We start from the raw sequence: 11,492 nt of genomic DNA on the forward strand, positions 1-11,492 counted from the left end.
TGGCTAATGCAAGCTAATGTTATTATAAACAAAGAGCTTTATAAGTAATTTCAGTGATAAGAATTCTAGTAAAAAGCAAAAAAGCAACTTGCTGAGCCCCCAGATCTCTTATTCCAAGACATGAGTTATAGCTCCAGATGCACAAGCTCACAGGGTCCCTGGCATGTCCCTGAACTGTCTCCAGGCTCCGTGGCCTCTAGGGGCAGTCTTCCCAAAAGCTGGAGTGTGGTCTCCAAACATTTTGGCCTATAAAAGTGTCAAATGCCCAATTTTTTTTTTTTCTGTTTAGAAACTTCTAGAGTAAACCTACAGGACTGGTTTGTTTGAAAGACAAACCTAGTTTGCAACTGATTTGTACACCAGTGGTGACTGATAACCCGAATGCTCATTGGATGTGAGTGATCTTCAAAGTTTACCCAACAGAGTCTCACACTTTTGCATTACTTTAACCGAACGATAATAAAAAGACATTCAGAGGTATTAGTGCACAGAGAGAAAGAGAAAGGCTCTTCTCTCCTGATAGGATGTTTAATCAGTTAGAGATTGATGTCAGCTGTATATAAGGGCCAAATCGAGGAATTCAGGGATGCTGTGGCAGCCCCAGGTCAACAAGACTTAGGTTTCTGCCCCTCCACCTCTAGCGTGAACCCTTGTTCTCAGGTTGTCGGCCCATCAGCCAGGGCTCCAATTATAAGGTCTATTAGTTTCAGTCAAGAAATAGAAGATGGGCACAGGATACAGGGCATAGTTTCAGCAGAGTTAAGACTCTTTGAAGATCCTTCCTGGGGACTTTACCCAGTGACTTCTCCTTGTACGTTATTGGCCAGAGAATACACGTGCACCAAATAAAATTAAAGATCTGTTAGTGAGAGAGGAGAAGGGAAAGAATGTTAGACAAGCAACCAGCAGCCTCCGCCGCAAATGAGCTGAGATGATCACAATTACCTACTTTTCCTGCAATCTATGAAGACGGAGGCTTTTCATAAGACATCCTTGCAGCCCAGCCCTCCAGGCCATCATCTTTAATACATATTTTTAAAGTTCAAAGATGATTCCTAGGAAGTTAATGGAGTGAATGGAATGCTAGGTGCCTCCTTTTACTAGAATAATTATGACACCATCTCAATAGAAAAATCCTCTGCAGTTACTCATATAAACCAGAAGAGTTGAAAACATTCCAGATTTTAATAAGAGTTTGGGCAATACCCACGTGCGGGACAGGGTTGACAAGTGTGCCACACCACTCTGCCCCTTCCCTTTGTCTATGCTGTGTCTTCTCCCTTTGGATCCAGACAGGGTGCGATGATCTACAACATGGAGCAGATGATCCCATGGTCCGCTCTCCCAGTCACATGCAGTCTTGTCCTCTAGCTCTGATCCCAGACCGTGTTCTCTGAAAACATCCACATTCCCCCCCCGCCCCCGCACCAAAAAATAGGAAGGGTGACCTGCATTGCTGCACGCTCTGCCACTAGCTCTAGATGTGGCTGGAGCATTTCCTCGTTCTCAGGCTGCTGGATGTTCCCTTGTCTTAGACAATAGTTCTCCCTCTCCATTCATATGGGATTCTGGAGTCTATCCCATCAGACCTTTAATCACCAGTAACAAAAGGAGCAAGTCGGTATTAATAATTAGTAAACGACAACAAAACTTGAGATCTTTTAAAAATCTGAGGCCAAGTGAAAAAGGAGTAATGATGTAAGAGTTTAAAGAAAAGGTTTTCACTTTATATTCTTAGTGAGTTAAAAGCAGATACGGAAACTATTTTTAAAGGTTGGGATGAAAAGGGAGTGTGAAAAAAAAAAAAGAAAAGCACAATAGCCAAAATAAAATCTCAGTCATGCAGAAAGAAAAAAATTGACTTAAGACTCCAGGAAAAACAAACCAGTGAAATATAACATGAACCTGGGAAGACATTCCATGTGAGACGTAAATAGATTATTTTTTAAATAACAGAGAAGATAAAACATCTGAAAAATACAAAAGGGGAATTCTAACCTTAAAATGACAGTAATATCAGAATGAGAAGACAGATTAAAAACACAAGAGAGGGCTTCCCTGGTGGCGCAGTGGTTGAGAGTCCGCCTGCCGATGCAGGGGACACAGGTTCGTGCCTCGGTCCGCGAAGATCCCACATGCCACGGAGCGGCTAGGCCCGTGAGCCATGGCCGCTGAGCCTGCACGTCCAGAGCCTGTGCTCCGCAACGGGAGAGGCCACAGCAGTGAGAGGCCCGCGTACTGCAAAAAAAAAAAACACGAGAAGAAAAATAAAAAATTAACGAAATTTATTTCAGTATCTGGCACAGGCTAAATACTTTTTTTTTAATAAATTAATTTATTTTATTTTTGCCTGCGTTGGGTCTTCGTTGCTGTGCGCGGGCTTTTCTCTGGTTGTGGCAAGCAGGGGCTACTCTTCACTGCAGTGTGCGGGCTTCTCATTGCGGTGTCTTCACTTGTTGTGGAGCATGGGCTCTAGGTGTGCGGGCTTCAGTATTTATAGCACGTGGGCTCATTTATTGTGTCTCTCAGGCTCTAGAGCACAGGCTCAGTAGCTGCTCCGCAGCATGTGGGATTTTCCTGGACCAGGGCTCGAACACGTGTCCCCTGCACTGGCAGGCAGATTCTTAACCACTGCACTGCCAGGGACATCCACATGCTAAGTACTTAATGAATATTTATTACATGGTTGAATTAACTTTAAAAAGAACTCATGAAACTGACAATTTAGCAAAACTGAGGCAGAAATCAATACCAAGATATATTCTGGTAAAAGTTTTCCAGTGGGGCTTCCCTGGTGGCGCAGTGGTTGAGAGTCCGCCTGCCGATGCAGGGGACACGGGTTCGTGCCCCGGTCCGGGAAGATCCCACATGCCGCAGAGCGGCTGGGCCCGTGAGCCACGGCCGCTGAGCCTGAGCGTCCGGAGCCTGTGCTCCGCAACGGGAGAGGCCACAGCAGTGAGAGGCCCGCGTACCGCAAAAAAAAAAAAAAAAAAAAAAAGTTTTCCAGTGAGTACCTTATAAATTTATACACACACACACAGTTCATTTTTAACAAAGAGTCAAAGTCAAGATGTGTTCATATTTCTTTTCTGGGGCATTGATTAATGAGAAGGTCCATAGCTGTAGAATAATACCTTCAGAGTGCTCAGAAGAAAAGGATAAAACACAATTGATCAGCTTCTAAAAAGCCATTCCCAACTCTTCTCGTTAGCTACCTGAAATGTTGAGGCTGAGAAGCTTAAATAATTGCCCTCCTAGTCTTTCTTACAGTTAGGAGCGGATACCCAAACCTAATTCTGCTTCATGAAAAGGAAATAGAATTCTGCTTGGGGCACTTCTGAGAAAGCTTTTGGATTTCTGATAAAAGGGCACAGATTTGGCTGATGTGGCCCTTTCTTGTCTGTCTTGCTTTGAAATCATCCCTTGGACATTGTACTGGTTTCCTACCAAATGCCACAAAAAACTTAGCAGCTAAAAACAACACAAAGGTATTATTTTACAGTTCTGGAGGTCAGAAGTCTGAAATAGGTCTAGCTGGGCTAAAAAAAAAAAGAAAAAAAAATCAAGACGTAAGCAGGTCTGTGTTCCCTCTGGAGGCACTGTTTCCTTGACGTCTCTAGTGCAACGTCCAGAGGCCACTGCATTCCTTAACTCATGAATTTCTCTATTTTTAAAGCCAGCAATGTTGGGCTGAGTTCTTCTCACTGACTCTCTTCTCTCTCCCTTTTCTACTTATAATCACTTGTGTGATTATATTGGATCCACCCCGGTAATCCAGGATAATTCTCTCCATCTCCAGGTTAAGTAATTAGCAACCTTAATTCTATATGCAATCTTAATTCCCCACTGCCATGTGCACTCATATAATAGATTTCAAGGATTAGGATGTGGCTATCTTTGGGGACCATTATTCTGGTACCACAGACACGGTGGCTGGAGCTGCAGCAGCCATACTGGCAGCTGAGCCAAAGCCAGCAACCACATATACTGCTTGTTATATGGAAAAAAAAACCCCAAACCTGTAATTGTGATTTTTGTTACCTGCAGCTTCATACTTCTCTATTGAATATAGACTTAAATACTATATTCCCAGCTCAGGACCTATTCTTTTCACGAGGCAAGATAAGGTCATTCTCAGATCTGCAAATTCTTGGAACATTTACTACTGAAGTCTGTTTTCCAGCAAGACACACTGCAAAAGTACTCTGAACAATTAAGAGATGAATAAGCAACTTCATTCTTCATTATGAAAGCTGTGATTGAGAAAAAGTGGTTATAATCACTGAAACTAAAGTTGTAGGATAAATAAAATACAAAACAAAATACAAACCTGCAAATCACTAGGCAATAAAAAGAGGAACATTAAGTAATTGAGAGTAATTATGGGAACAAAAGTAAAATATTCGATGTAAATATAAAAGAAAGTTTCTTTGAAAGGAGATTTTAAACTCCAGATTAGTATAATCCAAAGTATGAAAGGGAAATAGCAAAGATGGGGATGTCATCAGGGTTAACTTCCTTGACATCATCAAAGGAAGTCCATCGTTACTGTTGGCATAATTAGGTAAAAAGACTTCTAAATAGATAATCATGTAAGATTATCTTTAAAATAGGGTGTTAACCTTACAAACCATAGATAAAAGATAAAAGTAAATGGATATAGTTCATTCATGCAAAGGCAAAATATACAAAAGATAACAAGGAAGCATTAAAATGTGGAAAACATAATTAAAGTGACAGATGTCAAACCAAGTACACTGTCCTAATAAGCATAATATTCTAGAACAATTTCCATGGTAAGTCAGTGGAATAAGTATGTTGTGAGATTTCTTCAGGTAGCAAGTAACAAAAAGTCTCTTTCACATTTTGTAATATACTTAAATAATGAATTGTTGTCTTTTGCATTTCTGGAAATATTTCTATAAATGAGATGGTATTAGGGGGCACTTGACCCTTTAATTTCTCAAATAAAAATGGAACCATCAGTAACAGTACAAAATAATACTGTTAAAATTAAACATATAGTTTTGAAATATTTAAACCATGGAGTTTAAATACACTCTCTCTCTCTCTCTCTCACACACACACACACCCAGGGAAGGAGAACGTTGCTATCCTTCCCACTGCCCACCTCTCCTCTTCTACCCCTCTCTTTCCCTGCACCTTCACAGCCCAAGGAGAGATGCGAAAAGATGCTAATATGTTTGCAAAATTGATTAGGCTCTTACAAGCAGTAATTTCAAAAGCTTCATCTGAGTCTTTGTGTAGCTAAAGCAGCAATCATGAAAAAGGGTAAAGTTTAGAACTGAACTCACTTTTTATTTATTATAAACCCAACAGGATGCAGTGTGAAAGGGGGAGATGATTAAAAAAAATCATGGGATAGTCACATTCAAATTCAACAAAAATATAGGCTTAAAGACTTTAACCACTTTAAATGAAAACATGAAATTGTTTATTTCCATGTTGGAAAATAGAGTACATTTCTTAACTGGATTATATTTATTCATCTCATTCAAAATAGATTAATGAAGTAGAAACATTTGACAGATAATGCAGAATGTTAAATAAAACTAGTGAAAATTACAGAAATTTCCCATGTTAACGCTCATAAAATCCCTACAACAGGGGCTTCCCTGGTGGCGCACTGGTTGAGAGTCCGCCTGCCTGATGCAGGGGATGCGGGTTCGTGCCCCGGTCTGGGAAGATCCCACATGCCACAGAGCGGCTGGGCCCGTGAGCCATGGCCGCTGAGCCAGTGCGTCCGGAGCCTGTGCTCCACAACGCGATAGGCCACAACAGTGAGAGGCCTGCGTACCGCAAAAAAAAAACAAAAAAACAAACCAGAAAAAACCCTACAACAACACTAACTTCCCCTTTCTTCCCTCCAACAAATTTTTTAATTGCCTAGAAGGAGCTTTTCTAACACTGCTGTTCATAATGATGTAATTACTAATTTTATTATGGGCAAGGTGGGCTTTACTAATTGTTAGATAATTAGGTTTTTTTCTTCTTATAATTTTGTCCTGTACTTTTTATGAGAATTAATGTTTTGTCTTCTGAGTTGTGCTTTTCTGAATCACCACTCCCTGTCGGATACTAGAAGAAAAAAAAAGTGGCATATTTATTTATCACTTTGGTTACAAGATGAAGAAGGAGAGTAGATTTAGTGCTACCCTGTATTATCCTGCTGGAGACTCCCCCAGAGTAAAGTAAATAACTCAAAGTATCCCCCCGAAGAGATGTTAGAAAACCAGATTACTTTAATGCAGTATGTGTAAGAGGAATAGAAAAACGAGATATCAATGCTACATTCCTTGAAAAGAAAGGCAATACTTACTGTTGCTCAAACTAATCGTTCTACTTAGTGGGATTTTTCTCTCTTTTGTCATCTAGGTAACTCCTATTTATTCTTAAAAATCTCAGCTGAAAGCCCAGAAATAAACGCTCACATATATGGTCAATTGATTTTTGAGGAGTGCGCTAAGATCCTTGAAAGAGGAAAGGACAATCTGTTCAACAAATGGCACTGGGAAAACTGGCCAAAGACTGAAGTTGGACCCTTACCTTACATTATATATGAAAATTAAAATGAATCAAAGAACTAAACTTAAGAGCTAAAACTATAAAACTCTTAGAAGAAAACATTGGGGAAAATCTTTGTGACTTTGGATTTGGTAACGATTTCATGGACATGACACCAAAAGCCAGGCTCACACACACAAAGATAAATTGGACTGCATCAAAATTAAGAACTTTTGTATGTCAAGGGATAATATCAAGAAACCAAAATGATAATGTAAAGAATGGAAGAAAATATTTGCAGATTAAATATCTGGTATGCGTTTAATATCCAGAATATGTAAAGGACTCCTAAGACTCAACAACAAAAAAACCCCAACAGCCCAATTCAAAAATGGGCAAAGGACTTGAATAGACGTTTATCCAAAGAATATATACAAATGTCCAATAAGCACGTGAAAAGACACTCAACATCATTCATCATCAGGAAAATGCAAATCAGAATCACGAGATACCACTTAATATTCACTAAGATGGCTATAATTTAAAAAATGGAAAATAAGTGTTGGTGAGGATGTGGAGAAATTGGACCTCTTGTGTACCTGCTGGTGGGAATGTAAAATGATGCAGCAGCAGCTATGGAAAACAGTTTGGCGGTTTTCTAAAAAGTTACACGTAGAACTACCACACGACCCAGCAATTTCATTCCTATGTATATACACAAAAGGATTGAGGGCTTCCCTGGTGGCGCAGTGGTTGAGAGTCCGCCTGCCGATGCAGGGGACACGGGTTCGTGACCCGGTCCGAGAGGATCCCACATGCCGCGGAGCGGCTGGGTCCGTGAGCCGTGGCCGCTGAGCCTGCGCGTACGGAGCCTGTGCTCTGCAACGGGAGAGGCCACAACAGTGAGAGGTCCGCGTACCGCAAAAAAAAAAAAAAAAAAAAAAGGATTGAAAGCAGGAACTAGAACAGATGTTCACAGCAGCATTATTCACAATAGCCAAAAGGTAGGAACAAGCCAAGTGAACAGATGAACAGATAAACAAAAGGTAGTATATGCATATGATGAAATATTATTCAACCAGAAAAGGGAATGACACTGTGACATATGCTACCAGGATGGACCTTGAAAATACTACGCTTAAGGAAATAAGCCAGATATAGAAGGACAAATATTGTACAATTCCAGTTTTATGAGGTATATAGAGGCGGCAAATCCACAGAGACAGAAAACAGAATAAAGGCTGGCAGGGGCTGGGAGGGAGGGAGGAAGAATTATTGCTTAATAGGTACAGATTTTTGTTGGGGAAGATGAAAAATTTTGGATATAGATAGTGCCGATGGTTACACAGCATGGTGAATGTATTTAATGCCACTGAATTGTGGTTAAAATGATAAATGTGAAGTTATGTATATTTTATAACAATAAAAGAATCTCAGCTCACAGATGGCTGTTTCAGGGAAAACTTCTGAAATCCTATTATACTCACAGAAGACTATGCTTTTTCTTTCATCACTTTTATCCTACTTTGTAAATATATATTTATTTGTGTAGTTTTTGAGGAATGTCTTTCTCTTCTCCAGGACTGTATGATCCATAATGATTTCCATGTCAGGTTTGCTCACTTATCTCCCAGCAGTGTCTAGCCCATTGAACTAATTTGGTATAAAAGTTTTTATTGAATTAATTTTTCCAGTATTAAGGAAGGAAACTAAAATACAATCTTGAGTACCACATGCATCGCAATTACCTAAACCTTTCCTAGCCATGACATTTATAGAGCTGACTAATTTTAATAGGTCATTTAAAAATATAATTTAGCAAATGTGGCATGACTATGCCACACACAAATGCAGAGAAAGAAGTCTAATTATTCTATTGTTACATCACATAATTATCCATGATCAAATTGTTGTCGAAGGGATAATTATTCCTAATGGTCTCCAAGAGCTATCATTTTCTTTAATCGGAATTTGGTAGGGATTAAGTGATTCGGAAGGGACACAGCAGCACATTCTGAGTTTAGGTGATTCATCTGCAGACTGATAATCATGGTAAGTAAACAAAGTTTCCTCTGAGAATCTACATGTCTTGTAACAGGCTTCAAATAAATTAACAGAGTGAGAAATATGATGGACTTATATGCCTAATAATTGGCAATACATTTTCTTGCAATTATTAATAGTTCAAGGGATGAACAACAAAAAAGTGAGGTTTGCTCCTGTTTTTACTTTTCTTTTCTCATTTGACTAGAAAGTTTAAGATTTTAGAATAGCTTCTTTGGTGAATGATTTAGATTCTGAATACCTGGCAGAATATTGACAACATGTATTCTGTAAGCGTATTTAAAAACCAATTCTCCTAGTCAAAAGCGTTTTCTTCTTTTAGTAGTAATGATAGCGGCGGTGAGGCTGGTAGATTCAGCGCTACTTACAATGGGCAATTTCTCTAGTTCACGTTAACTATATTGAAGTTATTTTACTATGTGCCTATTCCTTCCTAATCTGCTTTGTTATTAATAAGCGTATTCTCCAGTCGTGTAGCTTAGTCTATCTTTCCAAATAGAAACAAGTTCATGTCTTTGTAAATAAATGATTAAGACTGTTTTTGTTGGGACTCCGATAAGTTTGTGTATGCTTCTGATGTGTCTTTCTCTGTGATCTAGGGTTTTTCCATCTGTTAAATGCCATTGAATAGTTTCCAAAAAAGGCTGCTAAGAAATTGGTTGGCAGACAACAACATTCAAGCAGTAGAAGTTAGTATAACATGACAGAGAATGTTTGGGGTTTTTTTCTTCTTAGCAGCTGGTTTGAAAATCCTCCTTAGGGAAAGCTGTTCTGTTGTGCTGTGTTTGGAGGAAACGTATTGCTAAGCTCTCTGGGGTAAGAGCAATTGCAACACGCATGCTCAAATACAGCAGGTTGCTCCCAAGCTGCCCCCTATATCCAGGGCTTAAATCAGGTGGGCTGTCACTGCTGTCACTTTTTTTTCTTTTTGGCTATTATCTGCACATGTAAATTTGAGTATAGAGGCATGGGCAGGGCTGAATTGCTTTACATAATAAAGGGGTGAGTGTTTAGGGGTTTGTATTTAATTATTTTTAAAATAGCAGTTAGATGTCAATTTCAGGATACGAAAGGAAAAAAGAGAGCTGTAAAAGGAAATCACGCTTTCTTCTCAATAAAATGTACTGGTCAAAGATGCAGCTGTCAGCAACACTACTTCCTGTCTCTGGCTTCATCACGGAGGGTGGGGTGGGTCATGACAACAGGGGTGTTGGTGGTGGCCTCACAGCTGGATCTCCGCAGGCTCCTATTCTACCAAAAGGAGAGTATATCATGGTCATAAATGTTACTCTGCCTCGGGCAGGACACTTACGTTTGTTTCCCAGGAGTCTTATGGGAAAATCCATTAAGGATTTAAACAAAATTTTTTTGGGCTGCGCCACGGGCATGTAGGATCTTAGTTCCCTGACCAGGGATTGAACCAGTGCCCCCTGCATTGGAAGCGCGGAGTCTTAACCACTGGACCACCAGGGAAGTCCCAACGATTATTTTTGTCTTATTTAAAATGTTAAAGGATAACTTTCTTTCTAATCTACTAATGAAGCAAAATTGTAAGCAAACCAGATCCCTGAAGTAACTATTAGCGGATGAGGGCATGTATCTTTAATAAAAGGCTGCAAAGAACCTGAGTTACCGTTCTTTAGATCACGGTCATAGGCTGTTAGTACCTGTGTTCCTTTTTGTAAAATGTAAAAATCACCATAGAGCGTTGCCTGGCGGGCCACTTGAAGATTTTCACGTGCACGCTGAGATAGAAGGAGAAGGATCTGGGGAAATAAAAAAGACACGGTAACGCCGAAGGGAGAGAATTCAGCGGGGAGGAGTCGGGTGATGAGTTCCGCCTCAACATCTGCAACTAGATGTAACCTGTGTCACCTCCTGGTCAAGAAGCTTAATAGGCAGATGTACTTCATCTATGATCTCTTTTCTTTTTACTGACTTGATATAAATGAGTAGAAGGATCTTGGAAATCACACTTTTTAAAAGGCAGATGAGAAAAATAACAACTCCATGGTCTCTGAAATATTCCTTCGAGAGGTGATTGCCATCAACCAGGAATACCCATTTAGGACTTTAATGGGTATTAGAGTTTGCTTGTTACAGCCATGAAGGTTACCCTGGTATCCTCTGGTGGTTTATGAAATCAGAGGTTGTTCATGTGGATGCAACAGTCCAAGGATCAGAGAAGGCAGCTATCTGATTTTTAGCAGACAGAACAGTGGTTTGAGTGGGACATACTTGAAAACTAACATGTGAGCCACTGTTCCAGGGTTCTTCCCATTATGTGTATGTCGCAGGGAAGGCAGGAAAAGAAAGTATTGAATAACCCAAAACATGGCTGCCTCGGTCCTTGCTTCCATCGCTGGTCATGAAGTCTAAATGAACAGTCATTGCACCCTTCTTATACGCACCCCATCCTGCACCAGATTCCACTTTCCCTTTACCCTCCACCAGCATCTCAGCAAGACAGAGTTCTTTTTTGGTTGGATGAATCACACCTTCATTCCCAGAGGATCTGAGCCTGGGGGGTCCTGGCTTCACTGGGATGCTGCAGTTTTCATTATCTAGGAATACTGGACAGAGGAACACTACAAGGCATCCCAGGGGATGCTCTGGGTTCTAGGCATAGCCTTGCTCGACACCATTATGCCACAGCTCCCAGACTTCCCTTCGGTCACAGGGATCATTCACTCAAGTTAACATAGGGACAACTTTATGAATATATGTCAAAAACATGTACCCTTTATTGCTAAACTTTTCCCCACATGCTTTTTATCTTTTTTATGTGTTTGATTTTTTTTGGGGGGGGGGTCTAATTTTTGCAGCTTTTCTCCAGAAATTTTCATTTAAGTAATAGTTTTTTACTTCCAGTGACTCTCTCGTTGATTTTTTCATTTTATCCT

The sequence above is a fragment of the Globicephala melas genome, chromosome 9, assembly GCF_963455315.2.
Source record: "Globicephala melas chromosome 9, mGloMel1.2, whole genome shotgun sequence".
In the NCBI taxonomy this organism is placed as follows: domain Eukaryota; kingdom Metazoa; phylum Chordata; class Mammalia; order Artiodactyla; family Delphinidae; genus Globicephala; species Globicephala melas.